This window comes from Canis aureus, chromosome 35 (assembly GCF_053574225.1).
Source record: "Canis aureus isolate CA01 chromosome 35, VMU_Caureus_v.1.0, whole genome shotgun sequence".
NCBI classification, from domain to species: domain Eukaryota; kingdom Metazoa; phylum Chordata; class Mammalia; order Carnivora; family Canidae; genus Canis; species Canis aureus.
In genome coordinates this window covers 22,976,741-23,001,513 of record NC_135645.1, presented here as the reverse complement: position 1 = coordinate 23,001,513, position 24,773 = coordinate 22,976,741, and the positions used below count along the sequence as shown (strand labels likewise).

At 39.8% G+C, this 24,773-nt stretch overlaps 1 long non-coding RNA gene and 1 pseudogene across 2 annotated transcripts in view; one reads left to right on the top strand and one right to left on the bottom strand.

The window, feature by feature from the left end:
* Window positions 1-24,773, top strand: part of LOC144305201 (uncharacterized) — a 51,250-nt gene that overhangs the window by 4,656 nt on the left and 21,821 nt on the right. The window contains exon 1 of one of the 2 annotated variants that reach the window (XR_013372263.1): window positions 24,523-24,685. The exons of the other annotated variant lie outside the window; for it this stretch is intronic. This is a non-coding gene — a long non-coding RNA (uncharacterized LOC144305201). Of the gene's footprint in view, window positions 1-24,522; window positions 24,686-24,773 lie in introns of those variants that run through there. 2 annotated transcript variants of the gene reach the window in all.
* LOC144305069 (glyceraldehyde-3-phosphate dehydrogenase pseudogene) lies at window positions 12,550-13,672 on the bottom strand (annotated as a pseudogene).

Genomic DNA, 24,773 nt, shown 5'->3' with positions numbered 1-24,773 from the left:
TTCTACTGCCTTTACTCATTGGAGCCTGGTTAATGGAGATGTGCAGACAAACCACCTAGCAAGCCCAGGAATCAACAGTGGTGTCCCATTAAAGTGCTCCCAAATGATAACCTGAATTTTGGTTAGGCAATGCTGCTGGGAAATAGCCTTTTGTCTCAAAAACCCAATGTAAGCCTTCCACCAATTAGATGGACCTCCTGGGAACTGGAAACCAATGGCTGATGGGATGAAATCTGCTGGATTGGAGGACACTTTTTAAAGGGCCACCATGTCAGAAGCTTTTTGTTGCTTCTTTCTTTTTCCTTCTCCTACCTGAGCTTCCCTCTTGAATTCAAACTTCACAAGGGAAAAGAACTTTGTTTACCACTGCATAGCCAGAAAGGACAGTGCCCATAGAAGATCCTAATAAATATTTGTTGAATTTATGAGGAATTGGGTGAAAAACTCTTTGCCTGCCTTTTGAGAACCAGTTACTCCTGACACTTCATCCGCTAGTTTACTAGAGATTCAGGTGATCTGTTATGTATCTGTTTGCTGACTGGCCTGATCTTAACCATTGTAACAGGCAAATCCTGCCTTTTTAAGCCAGTTGGTGAGACCCTGAAAAGGCAAAGAGACAAAGACACATGCAGGGCGTGGGCTGATGGGTGATAGGGGTGGCCTCTTATACCTGTTTGCATCTCTATGACTTGAACTCTTTCCTATTCCTTTGTAAAGAGGGGAGCATTCATGTCTTGCTAGGAGATCTTTCTCTTTGAGAAGTCCTTGTAATTAATCCCGAATTTTCCAAGGATTCGGATTCTTTGTTTCCTCATTCTGTAAGAACTAGACAAATCTCACTTCTAGCCTCACTTTTCCTAAATTGAACATTTCCCTTACTAAAAACCAAAACAAAACCAAAAAACAGTGAAACCCACCAACAGTAAAATATAGACACAATCATATTTCTGTACTATGACTAGAAGTAAAATTCCTGTGATAGGAGTTTTCTTATCATCTGGCTCTATTCATTAGACAGGAATCCTGATTTCCACAGGATTTCCTGTGGATAAACTGCTTCTCTGGCCTTGAGAGAAAACAGATGCATCTCCCCATAATGAATGAAATGAATATATAAGCTTCGAATAGTCCCAGGAAGAAGATCCCAGATACATTCTCTAGATTTTATGTATTTATCTTTCAATAGAAACTTATAAATGTGGTGACTAGGTTTTTGATATGCCAAGTTCTCTTTCACTATCAAGATGGCTTTTAGGAGAATTTTGTAAATGGACATAAGCAATAGATATACTTATATCCTCTGGTATGAATGAACAGAGCCTTCTAGAAGAAGGGCTTCTGATGAGTTATCCCTGAGCTACCCTCACCCACCAAGCCAGACTCTCAGCCCTGGGGTTTCAGACTAGGTCCCACTACTGGAACTCTTGGATTTGCAAGTCAAACAGTAAGCTTCCTTGGTTTCTTCCTGTAAGTGTGGTGCTCAAGACGGCTGTCTAAAGGGCAATATGGGAAGCCGTTTTCAGGTAGAATGAATGGATGGTGGTGGCGGTACCTGGGGGAAGACTCACATAGCACATCGCTTGGCCCATAGTAGAACAATACATGTTTGTTGGATAAATAAAATAATGAATACATGAGTTTGGAAACAGACGATTGGAGCCATTGACAACACAAACCTCTATATGGATGCTAGTTTCTTTTAAAAAAAATTTAGTTAACATACAATGCAATATGGGTTCAGGAGTAGAATTCAGTGATTCATCACTTACATATAAGACCCAGTGCTCATCACAAGTGCCCTCTTTAATAACCATCACACATCTAGCCCATGCTCCACCCACCTCCATCCATCAACCCTCAGTTTGTTCTTTATTGTTAAGAGTCTCTTATGGTGGGATATCTGGGTGGCTCAGTGGTTGAATGCCTGCCTTTGGCTCAGGGCATGGTCCAGGGATCGAGCTCCACATCGGGCTCCCTGCATGGATCCTGCTTCTCCCTCTGCCTATGTCTCTGTCTCTCTCTCTGTGTCACTCATGAATAAATAAGTGAAATCTTTAAGAATCTTATGGCTTGTATCCCTCTGTCCTCTCCTTTTTTTCCTCCCCCCCTTCCCATATGTTCATCTATTTTGTTTCCACATATGAGATATACATAATGCATTCCAGCTTCATTTATATCATTGCAAATGGCAAAATTTCATTCTTTTTGATGGTTGAGTAATAATCTTACACATCTTCTTTTACCATTCATCAGTTGATGGACATTTGGGCTCTCTCCATAGTTTGGCTATTATATTATATATATTGGCTAATATATTATATATATTATAATGCTGCTGTAAATATCAGGGTGCATGTACCCCTTTGAATTAGGACTTTTGTATCCTTTGGGTAAATACCTGGTAGAGCAATTGCTAGATCGTAGGATAGTTTTATTTTTAGTTTTTTGAGGAACCTCCCTGCTCTTCTCCAGAGTGGCTGCTCTAGTTTGCATTCCCATCAACGGTTCAAGAGGGTATGCCTTTATCCGAGGATGTTAATTTCTTGCTCTCAATTTTGTTATCATTTGGAAACCATTTCTTTGAGTAACTTAATGGTTAGGGGTGCAGAGGGAAGAGCAATTACTTTGCTGACTGGATGAAGTGTTTTGAGGCAGCGTGTACATACCTATGATGGGCAGCGTGACAACGGACACCTCAGGGATGCTGATTTTTCCAGTTGGTGAGTGAGTCTGTCTTCATGTTTGAATGAACTGGGCTGGCATGCAGAGTATATAGCAATATGACTAGTCTCAGTTTATTGGTAATGTGAATGTAAGAATTGATATGCTTTAGTTTTTATGACATTCCATGGTTTTCAAGATATATTTAATGATTTTTTTTACGTATATAACATTTCTTTTATTCATGCACTCGCTCCATCCTGCCTCTCTCTTTCATTGGTTTTGCTGTTCATATTGATACGCAAAGTATATCAAGTTCTTCGATAAGGGAAATAGGTTGTTTTTATCTTTCCCTACACACTGTGTGATCATGAATGTGCTTCAAAAAGGGGAACATAGAAGGGAAATTAGAATCTGTTTGTTTCCATGGCACTCATAAAACATGGATCTTTTATGGATACAATAAACTTTAACTTAAATCATCTTCCCTTGAGAGATATCAGTTAAGGTCAGCCATGCAATTCCGCACCAGAAAGCAGACCCAGGTTACTGCAACCGGTTTAGGGTATTTATGAAATCATATTGTCAAGATTTGAATGGTATTGTTGGATGGCAGATTTCTACACCTCGGAATGAAACCGGTGCTGGTCCTGGTACAGAGAGTTAGTCATGTTCACCATCTGTCAGAGATCTGTATTTTTCTGCTGTGAGGAAGAGGAGCCTGTGGTCTCTGAAAATTGTCAGCTCTTCAAAGGTACAGCTGGGTTTTATTTATACCTGTATCCTTCCTGCAGAGCATATAGTTCTTAGCACATAGTGAGTCAGTTTTTCCCTCACTTTTCCACTGAAGTATTCTTAGAGCAGTGTGAATTTGTATTTGTTGCGCATTGGTGAGGTCTGTGGGTAAACTTAGAAGTACCCCATGGCACACGTGATGTTTCTTTGCTAGCTTATCTTTGGAATTCATCTGTATTTTTTGTTCTAAAGAATGATGTACTTTTTTAAATTAAAAACCTCAAATAAAATCAATGCCCTTGAAAGATGCGCTAAGTTTACATCGTGACTTCGAGCACCTATTGGCCCAGCACCACATATTCCCAGAAGTATAAATACTCCAGGTCTAAAAATAACCGTAGAAAGTGTTTTTGTCAGTTCAGGCTGCTCTAACAAGAATGCCACAGATTTGGTGACTTAACACCACTTACCTCTTATAGTTTTGAAGGCTGAGAACTCTGAGATCAGGGTGCCAGCATGGTTGAGTTCTGGTGAGGGCCCTCTCCCTGGCTTTCTCATGTAGTGGATAGAGAGCCCTGCTTTCTTCATCCCCTTTTAATTTTTTTTTTTTATTTATTTATGATAGTCACAGAGAGAGAGAGAGAGAGAGGCAGAGACATAGAGGGAGAAGCAGGCTCCATGCACCGGGAGCCCGATGTGGGATTCGATCCCGGGTCTCTAGGATCGCGCCCTGGGCCAAAGGCAGGAGCCAAACCGCTGCGCCACCCAGGGATCCCTTCATCCCCTTTTAAAGGCATTAATCCCATCCACAAAAGCTCCATCCTCATGAACTAATGACCTCACAAAGAACCCACTTCTGAATATCATTATATTGAGCATTTAGGCTTCAACATATGAATTTTGGGGCGACACAAATATTTAGTCCATAGCACTATTCAAGGAATATGAATGAACTGAATACTGAATGAATGAATGATAGCAACTTCAGAGTTGGGAGGACGTGTCGAATCTTCTTTGTAATCGAAAACTTCCTTCTGCAGTGTTCCCGACAGCTGTTCTTTCAGCCTCTACTTACTGTGACAGGCAGGTCACTACCTCTCAGAGAAATATTTTTGGTTATTAACTTTTTTCATTAAAAAAAAAACTGTTCTAAAGAACAGCTTGGGGTCATAACAAAATTAAACAGCCTTCCCCAAACATACACAGACATACAGTCTTCCCTACCATCAACAATGCTCACTAGAGTATGACACTTGTTAAAGTTGATGAGCCAGCCGAGGTTGACACATTTTTATCAATCAAAGTCCATAGTTTAAATCAGAGTTTACTCTTGATGTTGTACATCCAACATCATTGAGTTTGGGCAGATGTATAATGTGTATTTCTGTCATTAGTGTATCAGACATAATAATTACATTTCCCTTCCCTCCCTCTGCATTAACCCCTGGCAACCTCTGATCTTTTTACTGTCTCCATTGGTTCACCTTTTTCAGAAGATCATGTATTTGGAATCACATATTATGTAGCCTTTTCAGATTGGCTACTTTCACTTAGTAATATGCATTTCACGTTCCTGTATGTTTTTTCATGGCTCAATAGCTCATTTCTTTTTAATGCTGAATAACATTCTGTTGTCTGGATATACCACGGTTCATTTATCCATTCACCTATTGAAGTACATCCTGGTTGGTTCCAAATTTTGGCAATGATGAATAAAGAAGCTCTAAACATTTGTGCGCAGGTTTTTGTGAGTCTGATGTAGGTTTTACTTGCTCTTTTTCCTTATGCTAAGTGGAAATCTGACCTCCTATAACTTCTTTATATCAGTGAGATGCTGTCGCTTTCCTCTTTTGTACATAAATAAAGCTATCTGAGAATTCCTAAGGTTTTTCTATTTTAGGCCAAAAAGCATCAGTTCTGCCAATTTTTCTCATGGTGTAGGATTTTTAACCCCTGGTTACCCACTTCTGGACAATGTCACTGTATAAAACAAGGAGAACAGTGAGCAGGTACTCTGAGTATCAACCTCAGAGTGCAGAGGGACCATCACTCTCCCTCTTCTGGACAAGACACCTTGTTGATATAATTTGTTTGCATTCACTCTTTTGGATATTGTGTCACTTAATTCATTTAAAAACTTTGTGTTTATTTTACCAAACTTATTCTTAGGATAGTCTTCTCCAAACTGTACTTTTCCAGAGGACTTTGAGAATTTAAAAGCTAGATGTTCTCTATATACCCATTAAGCTTCCTCTTGTTATTTGTGATTCACTTTTCTAGATTGTTGAATGTGTTTTCCTCCTTTTGAATATTGTTTTCTTAATAAAACATATAATCCATTGTTCCTTGTTCAAAACATTGTTCTTATGATAAAGAATCATCTATTCATAACAGAACTTTTAAAAGTACAGATGAGCTAAAATAAGGGAGCAAAGGTGTTCCTTACCTTATTATCAGAGAGAAATATCATTAACATTTTAGTATATCTATCTAGTCTTTTTATGCAAAATATATATCCTACAAGCACACGTATAGTATATATGCATTTATTACCAAATTGTATATGTGTGATATATACGATCATACCATGTAGTTTGTTTTATAATTTTTTTTCTTATCATTCAACTTTTATGACTTATTTTATTTTATTTTATTTTATTTTTTATTTTTTTTTTTTAATTTATTTTTTATTGGTGTTCAATTTACTAACATACAGAATAACACCCAGTGCCCGTCACCCATTCACTCCCACCCCCCGCCCTCCTCCCCTTCTACCACCCCTAGTTTGTTTCCCAGAGTTAGCAGTCTTTACGTTCTGTCTCCCTTTCTGATATTTCCCACACATTTCTTCTCCCTTCCCTTATTTTCCCTTTCACTATTATTTATATTCCCCAAATGAATGAGAACATATAATGTTTGTCCTTCTCCAACTGACTTACTTCACTCAGCATAATACCCTCCAGTTCCATCCACGTTGAAGCAAATGGTGGGTATTTGTCATTTCTAATAGCTGAGTAATATTCCATTGTATACATAAACCACATCATCTTTATCCATTCATCTTTCGTTGGACACCGAGGCTCCTTCCACAGTTTGGCTATCGTGGCCATTGCTGCTAGAAACATCGGGGTGCAGGTGTCCCGGCGTTTCATTGCATTTGTATCTTTGGGGTAAATCCCCAACAGTGCAATTGCTGGGTCGTAGGGCAGGTATATTTTTAACTGTTTGAGGAACCTCCACACAGTTTTCCAGAGTGGCTGCACCAGTTCACATTCCCACCAACAGTGTAAGAGGGTTCCCTTTTCTCCGCATCCTCTCCAACATTTGTTGTTTCCTGCCTTGTTAATTTTCCCCATTCTCACTGGTGTGAGGTGGTATCTCATTGTAGTTTTGATTTGTATTTCCCTGATGGCAAGTGATGCAGAGCATTTTCTCATATGCATGTTGGCCATGTCTATGTCTTCCTCTGTGAGGTTTCTGTTCATGTCTTTTGCCCATTTCATGATTGGATTGTTTGTTTCTTTGGTGTTGAGTTTAATAAGTTCTTTATAGATCTTGGAAACTAGCCCTTTATCTGATATGTCATTTGCAAATATCTTCTCCCATTCTGTAGGTTGTCTTTGAGTTTTGTTGACTGTATCCTTTGCTGTGCAAAAGCTTCTTATCTTGATGAAGTCCCAATAGTTCATTTTTGCTTTTGTTTCTTTTGCCTTCGTGGATGTATCTTGCAAGAAGTTACTATGGCCGAGTTCAAAAAGGGTGTTGCCTGTGTTCTTCTCTAGGATTTTGATGGAATCTTGTCTCACATTTAGATCTTTCATCCATTTTGAGTTTATCTTTGTGTCTGGTGAAAGAGAGTGGTCTAGTTTCATTCTTCTGCATGTGGATGTCCAATTTTCCCAGCACCATTTATTGAAGAGACTGTCTTTCTTCCAATGGATAGTCTTTCCTCCTTTATCGAATATTAGTTGCCCATAAAGTTCAGGGTCCACTTCTGGATTCTCTATTCTGTTCCACTGATCTATGTGTCTGTTTTTGTGCCAGTACCACACTGTCTTGATGACCACAGCTTTGTAGTACAACCTGAAATCTGGCATTGTGATGCCCCCAGATATGGTTTTCTTTTTTAAAATTCCCCTGGCTATTCGGGGTCTTTTCTGATTCCACACAAATCTTAAAATAATTTGTTCTAACTCTCTGAAGAAAGTCCATGGTATTTTGATAGGGATTGCATTAAACGTGTATATTGCCCTGGGTAACACTGACATTTTCACAATATTAATTCTGCCAATCCATGAGCATGGAATATTTTTCCATCTCTTTGTGTCTTCCTCAATTTCTTTCAGAAGTGTTCTATAGTTTTGAGGGTATAGATCCTTTACATCTTTGGTGAGGTTTATTCCTAGGTATCTTATGCTTTTGGGTGCAATTGTAAATGGGATTGACTCCTTAATTTCTCTTTCTTCAGTCTCATTGTTAGTGTATAGAAATGCCACTGACTTCTGGGCATTGATTTTGTATCCTGCCACGCTACCGAATTGCTGTATGAGTTCTAGCAATCTTGGGGTGGAGACTTTTGGGTTTTCTATGTAGAGTATCATGTCATCGGCGAAGAGGGAGAGTTTGACTTCTTCTTTGCCAATTTGAATGCCTTTAATGTCTTTTTGTTGTCTGATTGCTGAGGCTAGGACTTCCAGTACTATGTTGAACAGCAGTGGTGAGAGTGGACATCCCTGTCTTGTTCCTGATCTTAGGGGAAAGGCTCCCAGTGCTTCCCCATTGAGAATGATATTTGCTGTGGGCTTTTCATAGATGGCTTTTAAGATGTCGAGGAATGTTCCCTCTATCCCTACACTCTGAAGAGTTTTGATCAGGAATGGATGCTGTATTTTGTCAAATGCTTTCTCTGCATCCAATGAGAGGATCATATGGTTCTTGGTTTTTCTCTTGCTGATATGATGAATCACATTGATTGTTTTACGGGTGTTGAACCAGCCTTGTGTCCCAGGGATAAATCCTACTTGGTCATGGTGAATAATTTTCTTAATGTACTGTTGGATCCTATTGGCCAGTATCTTGTTGAGAATTTTTGCATCCATGTTCATCAGGGATATTGGTCTGTAATTCTCCTTTTTGGCGGGGTCTTTGTCTGGCTTTGGAATTAAGGTGATGCTGGCCTCATAGAACGAATTTGGAAGTACTCCATCTCTTTCTATCTTTCCAAACAGCTTTAGGAGAATAGGTATGATTTCTTCTTTAAACGTTTGATAAAATTCTCCTGGGAAGCCATCTGGCCCTGGACTCTTGTGTCTTGGGAGGTTTTTGATGACTGCTTCAATTTCCTCCCTGGTTATTGGCCTGTTCAGGTTTTCTATTTCTTCCTGTTCCAGTTTTGGTAGTTTGTGGCTTTCCAGGAATGCGTCCATTTCTTCTAGATTGCCTAATTTATTGGCGTATAGCTGTTCATAATGTGTTTTTAAAATCGTTTGTATTTCCTTGGTGTTGGTAGTGATCTCTCCTTTCTCATTCATGATTTTATTAATTTGAGTCTTCTCTCTCTTCTTTTTAATAAGGCTGGCTAATGGTTTATCTATCTTATTAATTCTTTCAAAGAACCAACTCCTGGTTTTGTTGATCTGTTCCACAGTTCTTCTGGTCTCGATTTCGTTGAGTTCTGCTCGAATCTTTATTAGCTCCCTTCTTCTCTTGGGTGTAGGATCTATTTGCTGTTTTTTCTCTAGCTCCTTTATGTGTAAGGTTAGCTTTTGTATTTGAGTTCTTTCCAGTTTTTGAATGGATGCTTGTATTGCGATGTATTTCCCCCTTAGGACTGCTTTTGCTGCATCCCAAAGATTTTGAACGGTTGTATCTTCATTCTCATTAGTTTCCATGAATCTTTTTAATTCTTCCTTAATTTCCTGGTTGACCCTTTTATCTTTTAGCAGGATGGTCCTTAACCTCCATGTGTTTGAGGTCCTTCCAAACTTCTTGTTGTGATTTAGTTCTAATTTCAAGGCATTATGGTCCGAGAATATGCAGGGGACAATCCCAATCTTTTGGTATCGGTTCAGACCCGATTTGTGACCCAATATGTGGTCTATTCTGGAGAAAGTTCCATGTGCGCTTGAGAAGAATGTGTATTCAGTTGAGTTTGGATGTAAAGTTCTGTAGATATCTGTGAAATCCATCTGGTCCAGTGTATCATTTAAAGCTCTCGTTTCTTTGGAGATGTTTTGCTTAGAAGACCTATCGAGTATAGAAAGAGCTAGATTGAAGTCACCAAGTATAAGTGTATTATTATCTAAGTATTTCTTCACTTTGGTTAATAATTGATTTATATATTTGGCAGCTCCCACATTCGGAGCATATATATTGAGGATTGTTAAGTCCTCTTGTTGAATAGATCCTTTAAGTATGATATAGTGTCCCTCTTCATCTCTCACTACAGTCTTTGGGGTAAATTTTAGTTTATCTGATATAAGGATGGCTACCCCTGCTTTCTTTTGAGGACCATTCGAATGGTAAATGGTTCTCCAACCTTTTATTTTCAGGCTGTAGGTGTCCTTCTGTCTAAAATGAGTCTCTTGTAGACAGCAAATAGATGGGTCCTGCTTTTTTATCCAGTCTGAAACCCTGCGCCTTTTGATGGGGTCATTAAGCCCGTTCACATTCAGAGTTACTATTGAGAGATATGAGTTTAGTGTCATCATGATATCTATTCAGTCTTTGTTTTTGTGGACTGTTCCACTGAACTTCTTCTTAAAGGGGAATTTTAAGAGGCCCCCTTAAAATTTCTTGCAGAGCTGGTTTGGAGGTCACATATTCTTTTAGTTGCTGCCTGTCTTGGAAGCTCTTTATCTCTCCTTCCATTTTGAATGAGAGCCTTGCTGGATAAAGTATTCTTGGTTGCATGTTCTTCTCATTTAGGACCCTGAATATATCCTGCCAGCCCTTTCTGGCCTGCCAGGTCTCTGTGGAGAGGTCTGCTGTTACCCTAATACTCCTCCCCATAAAAGTCAGGGATTTCTTGTCTCTTGCTGCTTTAAGGATCTTCTCTTTATCTTTGGAATTTGCAAGCTTCACAATTAAATGTCGAGGTGTTGAACGGTTTTTATTGATTTTAGGGGGAGATCTCTCTATTTCCTGGATCTGAATGCCTGTTTCCCTTCCCAGATTAGGAAAGTTTTCAGCTAGAATTTGTTCAAATACATATTCTGGCCCTCTGTCCCTTTCGGCGCCCTCGGGAACCCCAATTAAACGTAGGTTTTTCTTCCTCAGGCTGTCGTTTATTTCCCTTAATCTATCTTCATGGTCTTTTAATTGTTTGTCTCTTTTTTCCTCAGTTTCCCTCTTTGCTATCAACTTGTCTTCTAGGTCACTCACTCGTTCTTCCACCTCGTTAACCCTCGTCGTTAGGACTTCTAGTTTGGATTGCATCTCATTCAATTGATTTTTAATTTCTGCCTGATTAGCTCTAAATTCTGCAGTCATGAAGTCTCTTGAGTCCTTTATACTTTTTTCTAGAGCCACCAGTAGCTGTATAATAGTGCTTCTGAATTGGCTTTCTGACATTGAATTGTAATCCAGATTTTGTAACTCTGTGGGAGAGAGGACTGTTTCTGATTCTTTCTTTTGAGGTGAGGTTTTCCTTCTAGTCATTTTGCTCAGTGCAGAGTGGCCAAAAGCAAGTTGTATTGGGAAAAAGAGAAAAAGAGAGGAGAGAAAGAAGGAAAGAAAAGAGAAAGAGAAAAAAAAAGGGAAGAAAAAGAAAAAAAAAGAAAAAAAAAAAGAAGAAAAAGAGAAAGAAAAAGAGGAGAAAAAAAGGGGGTGGGGGAAGGAAACAAATCAAAAAGCAAAACAAAACAAAAACAAAAACAAACAAACAAAAAAAGAACCACCGGGGAGTATCTTCTGATTCTGTGTTCTTTAAGTCCCTTGGCTTCTCCTGGAAGTTGTCCGTCTAGCTGGTGTTCTGGGGGAGGGGCCTGTTGTGCTGATTCTCAGGTGTTAGCAGTTGGGGGAGCTGCTGTGCCCCTGCCTGGTGCAGGGCTCAGTGGGGGTTGTTTACCCCGTGAGGCCGCAGGAGGAACAGCCCCAGTGGCGGGGCAGCTCTGGAAACCTGGATTCAGCTCCGGCAGGAACTCAGTCTGCAGGGCCTGGAGGCTCCGGGCGGGGCCGCTGATCTGCTCAGCTGGGGCAGGAGCGTCCTCGCTGTCCTGGGCCCTCCCGGCCTCTGCCTGTCCCGGGGGGAGGCCGGATCCTGGGCTGTGTCCCGGCGCCCTTTCCTCCCGGTCTGCGCTGTTGGATTCGTGCTCCCGAGCCGCGCAGCCCCCTCCGCGGAGCCGCCGCCCGAGCCCCCCTGAGCTGCTCCTGGAACCGCGCAGCCCCCTCCGCACGGAGCCTCTTCCTCTGCCCGAGCCCCTCCGAGCTGCTCCCGGGGCCGCGCAGCCCCCTCCGCGGAGCCGCCGCCCGAGCCCCTCCAGCTGCTCCGGGTCCCGCCGGGTCCCGCGGTGCGCGCTGCAGCCCTTAGGGAGCTCGGCGCACTCTCCTGGGCGCGCAGTTGCTGTTACTGTCCCCGGGAGCCCGCGGGCCTCCCCGCCCTCCGGGTCCTGCTCCACCTCCCTGGAGCCCCTTTCCCCCGGGAAGGTCGGTGCAGCTCCTGCTCCTCCGGGACGGGGCTCTCCTGTCCTGGGGACCCTCGCCCCGGCCTCAGCCCGGCTCCTCGCGGGGCCCCTCCCCCTTGGAGGCCTTTGTTCCTTTATTTCTTTTTCCCCGTCTTCCTGCCTTGATAGATGCGCGAACTCTTCTCACTGTAGCATTCCAGCTGGTCTCTCTTTAAATCTCAGGCCGAATTCATAGATTTTCAGGATAATTTGAAGGTTTTCTAGGTAGTTTGGTGGAGACAGGTGATTTGGAGACCCTACTCTTCCGCCATCTTGCTCCTCCCCCCTATTTTATTTTATTTTATTTTATTTTATTTTATTATTTTATTTTATTTTATTTTTTTATTATTTTATTTATTATTTTATTTTATTTTATTTTATTTTATTTTATTTTATTTTATTTTAATTTATTTTTGGCTGGGTACAGTATACTTTATTGATGGTACATGACAAGGTAGGCTCCCCAAGTCCCTCCCCTTCCTCAGGTTCTAGGATGTAAATTGGAGGTCAGGAGATTCTCAGTGTGTTGGGGGATTAAGTTGGGGCAGGGACTCCTCAGCAGCTGAGGGCTTCTCTCTTCCTCTTGTTCTTGCTGGGGCTGGTGGTCCAGGAGGCTCTTACTCCTTGGAGGCCATGTGGACCATGAGGCCCACCACCTGGTTGCTGTAGCCGAATTCATTGTCATACCAGGAAATGAGCTTGACGAAGTGGTCATTGAGGGCAATGCCAGCCCCAACGTCGAAGGTGGAAGAGTGGGTGTCACTGTTGAAGTCACAGGAGACAACCTGGTCCTCAGTATAGCCCAGGATGCCCTTGAGGGGGCCCTCCAATGCCTGCTTCACTACCTTCTTGATGTCGTCATATTTGGCAGCTTTCTCCAGGCGGCAGGTCAGATCCACAACTGACACATTGGGAGTGGGGACACGGAAGGCCATGCCAGTGAGCTTCCCGTTCAGCTCAGGGATGACCTTGCCCACAGCCTTGGCAGCGCCAGTGGAAGCAGGGATGATATTCCTTGGCTGTCTGGCCACAGCTTCCCAGAGGGGCTGTCCAGGGTCTTCTGGATGGCAGTGAAGGCATGGATGGTGGTTATGAGGCCCTCCACGATGCCAAAGTGGTCATGGATGACTTTGGCTAGAGGAGCCAAGCAGTTGGTGGTGCAGGAGGCATTGATGACAATCTTGAGGGAGTTGTCATACCTCTCGTGGTTCACACCCATCACAAACATGGGGGCATCAGCAGAAGGAGCAGAGATAATGACCCTCTTGGCCCCATCCTTCAAGTGAGCCCCAGCCTTCTCCATGGTGGTGAAGACCCCAGTGGACTCCACAACATACTCTACACCAGCATCAATCACCCCATTTGATGTTGGCGGGATCTTGCTCCTGGAAGATGGAGATGGATTTCCTGTTGATGACAAGTTTCCCGTTCTCAGCCTTGACTGTGCCGTGGAATTTGCCGTGGGTAGAATCATACTGGAACATGTACACTATGTAGTTGAGATCAATGAAGGGGTCATTGATGGTGACAATATCCACTTTGCCAGAGTTAAAAGCAGCCCTGGTGACCAGGCGCCCAATATGGCCAAATCCCTTCACTCCGACCTTCACCATCGCGTCTTGGGGACGCGGCTGGCACTGCACCAGAAGATGCGGTTGTCTGTCCAACGGGGAAGAGCAGAGAGCCTATATGATATATTTTTAAAGATACCCACAAAGTGCATAGCATTGTAGGGGGCACTGGGAATATAGTTGAATCAAAGCAAATATACTGTGGTCTATTTAATTAGTTTTCTATTATTAATTTGACATTTAGTCAAATTAACTAGTTTTCTGTTATTTGACATTTAGGTATTTCCAGATATTTTGCTATAATTAGTGCACATGTTGCTAAATCTTCATAAATATCCATGACTATTTCCTGAGGAAATGAAACTGTGAGTCAAAGAGCAAGTAAAATTGTCAAAGGTTTTGATATGTTTTAGCAAATTGTCTTCTAGAAAGTTATGAAATAATTTCAGTATCATTTAATTATTTGAAAACTGGATTAATGTTCCTGGCCAGCAAATTATTGATAAAGACATTGAACAAGAGAGGACCAATGACAAGGTTTTAGAGAAAACTGGAAAATCATTCTTCCCCAAATTATAGGTTTGTTAGTCAATGCTTTTTGGGGGCAATTGTTTGCTCAATTGTATTATACCTTGTCCATATTTAAAAAAATATTTTATCACCTAGGGTTTCATAAGAAATTTGGTTGGATGATTTGCTGAACTCAAGATAGTCTATAGCTAGGGACTCTCTGCTTCCAACAGTATAACAATCCTACGTTCTCTGTAAATTATGCTGGTTCCTACTGCTTAATTTCTTTTACAGCACTGTTCATTGTTCTACAAGAATGGAAATATTCTGTGATCTATGCTGTCCATTAGGGTAGCACCGTGCCATAGATAGCTGTGGAACACTTAAAATATGGTTAGTGTGAGTCAGGAACTGATTTTAATTTTTTTAATTTTAAAGAATTTAAATAGTGAGATGTGACTAGTGGTTACCATATTGGACAATACAACTTTACCATATCTGATGAACCATCTGTCCAGTGACTATTATATCATTTAATTGGAGTTTAATATTAAGTTGAGAGACTCTTGGTTCTTGGAATGCATTGGTTTTTCTGTCTTACTCCAAGTTGCAATTTTTTTTCACTGCTCCAACTCATAATTTTCTAAAGATTTCTGACAGTGATTTTATGTCACTAGTTCATATCAACAAGTTATTTATAGACTGGGATATAATTGAATTGAGATTGAATAATCATTTCTTTCAAATCAATCTTTTAAAAAAGATTTTATTTATTTATTTGAGAGAGAGAGAGAGACGGAGGGAGAGAGAAAGAAAGAGGGTATAAACAGGGGGAGCAGCAGAGGGAGAGGGAGAAGCAGGCTGAACAGGGAGTCCGAATCAGGGCTTAATCCCAGGACCCCAGGATTTTGACCTGAGCTGAAGGCAGATGTTTAATTCACTGGACCATTAAAAAAAATCATTTCCTTTAACAAGATTTTTCTCCTCTTTGTAATGTGAACATCATTTTCCTTGATAGAAAAAGATATAAGCAAGAAAAGTTGAGTAATTTTCTACTTTTCATCTTTGGCAATATTTCCATCTTTCACAATCAGTTAGCTTTTCCTTACTCTCCTTGAAGTTGATGTAGCTAATGGGGCCCTTTCTGTTGTCAATAGTGTTTTTGTTTTCAAGCCCAGACTATTCTGGCTATAGCATTTTTACTAGAATACTTGTAGCTCTATACTACTCTTTTATGTCCATCTATAACCATGAGCTTTTTGTTTCCTCCCCAGTTTTTTGAAGTCCATTTTAAAATTTGAGTTTTACAGGAACATGAGTAACCTACAGATTTTTTAACTGCTGTTCCTTTTGCATCCCTTGGGAATCAGATTTGATTATATTTTAATTCAGTTCAACCCATAATGGTATTGACTGATCCTTAAGCCCCTGAGGTGGGGCTGGAGATTCCTAGGTGAATTAGACTTGGGCCTTCCCATCACAGGACTTACACCCTCTACTAAGAGAATCAAACTTGTGTATTACAAGCCATATGCAGTGAGGTGTACACATATTTACAGTATTTATAATGTTCTAGGGGAGCATGGCAGAGGGACAGGGTTAATCCTGGTTGCATAGCATGTGAAATGGGAAAGGAGGTTATAAAGAATCAGAAAAGTCTGTCAAACAAATGATATTTGAGCAAGAATGAGTAAGAGTTTGCAGGACAGGGAAGCTGGGTAACATGGTATTTATTCATGAATGAATAATATGAACAGAAATTCCAGTGGATATGTTCCAGGCTCCCAGATAGTTTTGCAGCTGGAGTGTAGAGTGCTTCTTGGGGGAGCGAACAGAGATGACACTGAAGCTAAACAGTAGCTAAATGGTGAAGGACCTTGTATGTTATGCTAAGGAATTTGAATAAAATTGAACACTCTTGGACAAGAGAAGGGAAATAGATTCCTCCTTTATTTAAAAAATTTTTTAAAAAGATTTATTTATTTATTTTAGAAAGAGAAAGAGAGAGCACGAGCAGGGGAGAGAGGGAGAGGGGAAAGAGACCCCTCACTGAGCAAGGAGCCCAAGGTTGGCTCTATCCCAAGACCCAAGGATCATGATCTGAGCTGAAATCAAGAGCTGGATGCTTAGGAGGCTTAAATGACTGTGCCACCCAGGCCTCCCTAGATTTCTCTTTTACAAAAACAATTCTGGTGAATCAACTTAGGATATGTTAGACTTGGGACAATTTGTGAAGGGGAAATCGTTAGTCAAGAGGAAGAGGAGAGTACCAGTTAAAGAGGAAGAGCTCTAACAGAGCAACATTTAGGATGCAGCGCTGATAGGATTAGGTGGCTGATTGGTAGTGTAGGGAAGGAAGAGGCAGGAAGATGATTCAGAAGTTTCTCATATGTTGTTGTCCTTATGGGGGTCCACTTTTTCTCTTGAATCACTTTCCCTTCGGGATCTCCACATCTGAGATCATGTCTGTCTCTTCTCTGAACTTTTGGAAACTTGTCCCAGTGGTGAGTGTGTGCTAATTTTATCCAGCATTCCAGTCTTCCTGTCCTAGGGATTCCAGGATGTGCTCATCCTATTTTTTTTTAAAACTTCTCTATTTTGAGATCATTTTGGACTTATAGAAGAGTTGCAGAAATAGTCCATTGACTTTTCATATACTCTTCACCCAGATTCTCTTTCACATCTTACATAACCATAAAACAATGATCAAAACTAAGAAATTAACCTTAGAATTAAATTACTCTTAATTGAATTACAGAATTTATTTGGATTTCACCAATTTTTCCACTTACGTACTTTTATCTATTTCAGGATCCAATCAAGGATTACACATTGCATTTCATTATAACATTTCTGTAGTATCTTCCAATCTGTGACAGTTCCTTAGTCTTTCCTTATCTTTGATGACCCTGGCACTTTTGGAAATTATTGGTCACTTATTTTTGTAGAACTCCCTTCAACTTGGGTTTGTCTGATGTTTATTAACGATTAGATTGAAGTAGTGATTTATTGCAAAGAATACCACAGAAATGATATGTCCTTTTCATTACTTCATATCAAGACGTGTATGATATTGATTAGTGTTACCAACAATGTTAACTTTGATCACTTAGGATAATATCTTCTGGGATGTGCACTACAGAGTTAACATTTTTCCCTTATTACTCAGTATTTTGTGGGAGATACTTTGAGAATATGCAAATATCTTGTTTTTGCTGAAATTCTCACTAATTTTAGCATCCTTTTAGGGTGTCTTGCTTGCAGCAATTATTATTACGGTGTTCTAATGGTTATTTTCTATCATTATGTGAAATCCTTCTCTTTTTAAAAAATAGGCTGATTTATTTATTTTAAAGATTTTATTTATTTATTCATGAGAGACACACAGAGAGAGAGGCAAAGACACAGGCAGAGGGAGAAGCAGCCTCCATCCAGGGAGCCTGATGTTGGACTTGATCCCGGATCATGCCCTGGGCTGAAGGCAGGTGCTAAACTGTTGAGCCACCCAGGAATCCCCCAAAATAGGCTGATTTACATCAAACTTAAGGAGACAAAGGTGTGCCATTTTTTTCCCAGTTATATTGAAATGTTATTGACAATAGCATATGTAAGTTTAAGGTGCAAAACATGATTTTATATCCATACATATTGTAAAATAATTATCACAATAAAGTTAGTTAACACTTCTGTCCCCTCACCTGATTACCTTTTTTTTTTTTTTTTTAAGTGTGTGGTGATAACGTTCAAAATTCACCCTCTTAATTTTCAAGTATATAAGACAGCATGGTTAATTGTATTCACCGTGCTGTACTTTAGATCCCTAGAATTTATTTGCTTTATAGGCCGGAAGTGTGTACCCTTTGACTGACATTTCCCCTTCCCCCCCCTCCCCTCCTAGTCCTTAGGAACCACCTATCTACTCTATTTCTAGGGGTTTGGCTTTTTTAGATTCCACATGTAAATGAAGACATTCCCTCTCTGTCTTTCCATGTCTGACCTATTTCATTTAGCACAGTGCCTTCAGGGTCCATCCATATTGTCACAAGAAGCAGAATTTCCTTTTTAAAAAATGACTGGAACATATCCACATCTGTATTCCTATCATCTCTGTCTATATCTCATATTTTCTTTCTCCATTCATTCATTAGTAGACACTTAGGCTGTTTCCACCTCTTACCTCTTGTGTTCAGTGCTGCAGGGAACATGGAGGTGCAGATATCTCTTCCGGAAATTGTTTTCATTTCTTTTGGAGATAGCCCCAAAAGTGAGACTGCTGGATTGAATGGTATTTCTATTTTTAATTTTTTGAGGAGCCTCCACACTGCTTTCCATAGTGGCTGAACCAGTTTTCATTCCCAACAGTACTCAAGGGTTTCCTTTTTTTTCCACATTGTCCCATGCTTGTCTCTTGTCTCTTTGAAAATAGCCATTCAAGTAGGTGTGAGCTGATAGATCATTGAAATGCTTTTGTAAGGAAGAGTCTTCTCCCCTGTTTATGTATTTATTTAGTCATATATTTATATTCAGGTGGGTTCACGGATATTAATTTTATTATTGGGGTTATTAGCCTATGTTACTGTTACTCAATTTGCCAATAAACTTTTTCCAGTTATGGCCATTGAGTGCTCTTTCAGGCTCCTGTGCCTTTTTCATATGCCTGCATCCTTTATTTCTGAGCATGTTTTTATTTTCTAGAACCACAAGATGCTTTATGCTGTTGTATTTCCCCTGCCCAGCCCTGGAATCACCCAGTTTTCCAAGGATTGCTCACAACTTTTTCTTTTTTAATTAATTAATTATTTTTATTTATTTATGATAGTCACACACACACACAGAGAGAGAGAGAGAGAGAGAGAGAGAGAGAGGCAGAGACACAGGCAGAGGGAGAAGTAGGCTCCATGCACCGGGAGCCCAATGTGGGATTCGATCCCGGGTCTCCAGGATCATGCCCTGGGCCAAAGGCAGGCGCCAACCACTGCACCACCCAGGGATCCCTGCTCACAACTTTTTAACATGTTCATGTCATGCCTGCTTCATGAAGCAGTTCTTCATTGTAGATATGAATTGAGTGAAAAACAACAGAATGACAGATAAAGCGTTCTCTTTTGTGCTTCCTCAAACTTTTGAAAGAGAAAATTTTTCAGTAAGACTTGTTGAATTTGCATTCAGCAAATATTTATTAATAGCCCAGTATTTGTTGGTGCTAGGTTAGGGATGAGGATGGGCCGTCTGATACCTGATAGAATGTTCTCTAGGCAGCTTATTCCATGTTTTGATAAAAGAGAAAAGTTAGTAGAAGAGCTCTTCTTTAAGTAACCTGAGCTTTGCTTTTCAGGCCTCATTTGATAAGAGAGAACTTCATTAATTCAGAATGTCCCCTAACTTCCAGTGTGTTGAGGAGTATTCAGGGGGTGTCTCATATGGCTCACAAATAAGGCCAGTGAGTCATGTTCAGTTACTATGAAGAGGCCTCTGTTTGTTCCTTGTCCTGTTGCTCCAGTGCCCTTCCTCTGTTGTGAGTCACTAGAAACAAATATTTTCCCCTTTAAATAACTTTTGGTTAGTATGGCTCCAAAGCAGGGCTGCTTTGCCCTAGGCTCTTGCAGAATTGTTAGTGAAAATAGTACTTTTGGTTGCTTCTATGGCACTCGCCCATCTATCTACCCACTTCGCTCTCTTACTGTAGCCCTGAGTTCCTCATGGGCTGGATCAGGAGATGTCACCATGCGTTTCTTAGAGTCCACTGTCTTCCCACCTAAAGAAGGCTGTGTTCCTGGATCAGTAGCTTTGTGCTCACTGTCTTCCTCACTTACAACATGATATCCTGGAGGTTCCTTGGTCCCTTTTGCAAATAAACTTGGATGTGCCCCTTTAGTTCAGCAGGCAGGTCTGACCTTGCAGTGGTGTGTTTGGGTCTGAGCTCAATGTGGGATACAAAGCATGCTTATATTGAGCTGAAAATGATAATTCCACTTATTATCCAGAAGGTTCTTATTATACTAAGGCTTCATGGAACAAGCATAACTCCCTTCTATTATATCCACCCTCCAAGGCTGAAGTCTGCTCTTTTACTACTCCTTCAAAATTCTATTTTTTCAGGTTAAGCAACTCAGGACTCTTTTTTTTTTTTTCTTTTAAACCATTCCTTATATGATATACATATATTTTTTAGCACTCTTCATATAATATGTTTAATGTTTTTCACCATTTGGGTCCCTTTCCTCTGAATATACTCTGGCCTGTTTGTGACCTTCCAAAAATGTGAGGTCAAAGAGACTATCTGGCTCAACTGGACAAGATTAACTATTCCTTGTTTTATTTGACCTATTCTGCATCTTGTGACAACGAAAGACACGATCCTTTAATATTGGATTTATAGTTAAGCCATATATTTATAAATATGAGTTCAGAACTTATAGGTAATTATTTAATAATCAAAGATGTGATGAAAAATAACCAGACTGATTTTGATATGTACTTTAAAAGGAGCATAATTCCTTAATTATGTATAGTTAAATTTCTGAAGTTATAAGGCTTAAAGAGGAACAATAATAAAAATTAACAAAAAATGGAAAGGGTATGAAAGGTAAGTTACAGGGACTCCTGGGTGGCTCAGGGGTTGAGCGTCTGCTTTTGGCTCAGAGCGTGATCCCGGGGTCCTGGGATCAAGTTTCACATCGAGCTCCCACAGGGAGCCTGCTTCTCTCTCTGCCTGTGTCTCTGCCTCTCTCTCACTCTCTTTCATGAATCAATAAAATCTTTTTTTTTTTTTTAAAAAAGGTAAGTTACATAACTTCTAGATATCCTATAAGTTTAGGTATGTTTTCTTGAATTTTTCTCAGGACAAATTAAAAATAAGCGTTTCTCTTGATTGAACCCAACCAAGGTCAGAGAGCCATGGTGTCTGTTGATGCTGTTCATACAGGCCAGTGTTCTGGTCACAAAGTAGAATGAAACTTTGCAGAGACAAACATCATTTATCCAGATCCTGTAGGAGAGAGTAACAAAACAAGGAAATGGGAGGATGATAGCCTTCTACTTTATATAGCCTGACTCTGAGAATTTAAGAATTAAGTTGTTTGTCATTAATTTAATATTTCATTGATACTAAGTAGCATTATTCTTTGGGGTCTTTGGTCTTGAAGAGCGAAGGGTTACATTTTGGAATCAGAATACCTAGGTTTAAATTCCCTAACTTCTGTGTCCTTGAGAATATTATTAATGTTTTTTTTTTTTACTCTTTAGTTCTTTACCTAATGAGAGTACTTGCCTCAGTATTAAGAGGCTTCAATGAGGTGGTGCATGTAAAGTTCTTAGAATGGAATGGCTCCCATTAGTAAGCACCCAGTAATGGCAGCTGCTGTTATTTTGAGTTATTGCTTGCTGAAATAATAACAGCATCTTCCCTTTATACATTTCAAAGAATGTTCACATACTTCAGATCACTTGTTTCTTGCGACAACTTGTCAAATAGGTAGGCAGACATTATTATTACAGTGTGACTTGACTTAGTTTTTTATTAGAAGAGCAGAGACTAGAACCTAGCCTTCAGACTCAAAATCCCTTGATACTTCAAATGAACCACAATATCAATATAAACTCTGTTGATGGGGAACAGAAAGAAGGGCTAGTGTATGATAGAATTACTAATATTAGAATCTGACAAAGAAATAGAAACACAAAATGAATATAGATGGTGTTTTTTGGGGAATACCCTGAAGATGAGATGAGGAAGTTTCCTTCTGTGTATTATGTCCTTGTCATTAAATGTGAAGGTGATTAAAGAATTAAGATATTTTCTTTGGCAGAAGGAAACTTTGCCTCAAAGTAAATCCCTTTTAAACAACTACTTCAGGGCCACCTGGGTGGCTCAGTGATTGAGCATTTGCCTTTGGCTCAGGTCATGATCCTGGGGTCCTGGGATCAGGTCCCACATCGGGCTCCCTGTGGGAAGCCTGCTTCTCTCTCTGCCTATGTCTCTGCCTCTCTCTCTCTGTGTCTTAAATAAATACATAAATAAAATGTTAAAAATATAAACAACTACTTCAGGAATTGAGTGACTAGAATTATGTTCTGGATTGAAAGAAAAATAGGTATTTCCTCCTAGGATTAGTGAGTATTGTTAATTTAATGGACCTAAGTTATTGAATGATGATAAAATGATACAGAAGTTCTAGTGAACCACCCTATGTGGGGTGTTTTGGCTGTGGAGTTACTTTATTCACAATCTCTATCTCACTCAAGAGTAACTTTACCTGAAATGGCCTATCATAGAGCTCATCAGGGAACAAAACTTTCTTGGGGCAATAATATGTAATTAAAAGGTTAATGTGTACTTGAAGGCTAGCGTGCCTCTAAACCACTCAATTTAAATAATACTTTGCTTCTTTTAAAAGTTTTCCAGAGAAGAAAATTCAATAGTAGAGGCTAAGTCATTCACCAACTAATTATTAAAAAAAAAAATTCCCTGGACCTCTATCTTTCTTTAATAAAATAGGAGTGTTATTCTGAGATAAAACCTGATAAAGTCTACAAAAAAAAAGAAAAAACAACTGATTTATGCATAAATATGAAAAAGTGAAACAAAATGTATGCAACTAAATTATAACTGAATATTCCACAAATAATACACAAAAATCAAGTAGGATTTAATCTGGGAATGTGGAACAACAAAAAGTAATCCAGTAATAGATTACAGGAGGAAAAACATACTAATACTATACAAAAGGAATTTGATTTAGTTTAATATCTACTGTTAGATGCTTTTTTTTGTTGTTGTTAGATGCTTGATAAAGGAGGAGTAGAAGATACAGCCTTTGCAAAATAAACAGAAAAGAATTTCATGGACCAGTAATGAGAAATGTGTCATGAACTCAGAGTTTTGATTAGCTGAATTTCATGCCCTAGTTTGGGAGAAAAGAGAAAACATGTTAGAAATCAGTTTTAAAAGCCATATTAGCTGTTTAAAACTTAAAGGTACTAATGTCTAGAGTAGGACAAAACTATTTTCATTATCAACACAATTTTGGAGATTCTAGTTAATAAAATAAGCATGAAAATAAAACAAGAAATATGGATTCTAGGCAGGGACAAAAAAAGCTGTCATTACTTTCAAGGGACACGATTTTATATATTGAAAAGCCAAGACACTACATTAAAAGTATTAGAGATAAAATGCATGCTCAGTTCATGCATTTCAAGATTTGGGCCAGATAATTCTTTGTCTTGGGACTGTCCTGTGCATGTCAGGGTTTTTAGCAGCATCACTGGTCTCTACACGCGAGATGCCATTGGAACTCTGCATCCTTACCTCCAAGTTGTGGTTGCAAAAAAAAATGTCTCCCGACAAAATTGCCTGGAATTGGGAACTACTGCCATAGATTTAAGAAAAAGAAAGGAGACTTTAAATGACACAGAAAAAAGAAAAGGCACCTGTTGTTTGTATCCTGATTTAAACAAACCAACTATTAAGAAGAATTATGAGAAAGTTGGTAAAATATCATCAATAACTGGATATTTGATCATATTTAGAACTAATTGTCAAATTTGGATGTGTAACAATGGCATTATTATATTTTTTAAAAGATGGTTTTTAGTGATATATATATTGCATGATGTATATTGACATATGGTTAAAATAATAAATCTTGTATTGGCTTACAAATGCAGTTGAGGTGGGTAGGTGAATAAATGGGTAGGTACACAGATGAAATGAAATTGTGTTGAGAATAACTCAAGGAGTTAGTAAGTGATGGTACATGGGGTGGGCTTATCATGCTACTCTCTAACTTTTGTATGTTTTGGACCTTTTTCATAATGAAATGTTTTTGAAGTGACAGTCGTATAAAAATGGCATTTGGACATATTCAGGTAATCCCTAGAAGAAATACCTAAAAAGAGAAAAGGAGGAGGGGTCAGGGGGAGACTAGGATACTCCTTTTTTGTTAGCAACTGTTTTAGCCCTACTTCCCTATTAAAGCTAAGTGAATCAAATTCTTTGATGAATAATAAAAAACTCTGAAGCCTCTCCAAAATAAAACACTGAAGAGATACCAATGATTTTATTATTTTTCTTGCATAAGATGCAGTTTAGTTGTATAAAAATGTCTATAGGGATCCCTGGGTGGCGCAGCGGTTTGGCGCCTGCCTTTGGCCCGGGGCTGATCCTGGAGACCCGGGATCGAATCCCACGTCGGGCTCCCGGTGCATGGAGCCTGCTTCTCCCTCTGCCGTGTCTCTGCCTCTCTCTCTCTCTCTGTGACTATCATAAAAAAATTAATAAATAAATAAATGTCTATATATAGGAGATGGAGTTAAGTGACATCATGAGAAAGCAATGAGCTGAATCTAGAATGTGGGACATGGTGTGTGGCACAGGACTTTCTCCTGAGCAGGTCTGGCTATTCTTTTACCTTTTTTCTTGAACATGTGAAGGGGTTGGGGCCTTCTGAGGAGGTGGGGATTTCTCTCCACTTTCCATAGTTTGTGGTAAGCAGACACAGAAGAGCTGTACCCCTGGGGCAGCCATTGTCTCTCTTCCACAGGGTGAGTGGACCCACGGGGCAGACTGGAGTCTGTACAGCTGATCATTTCTTACTTGGGGGGTGAGAAGTCTTGTCTTTTCATTTCCTGC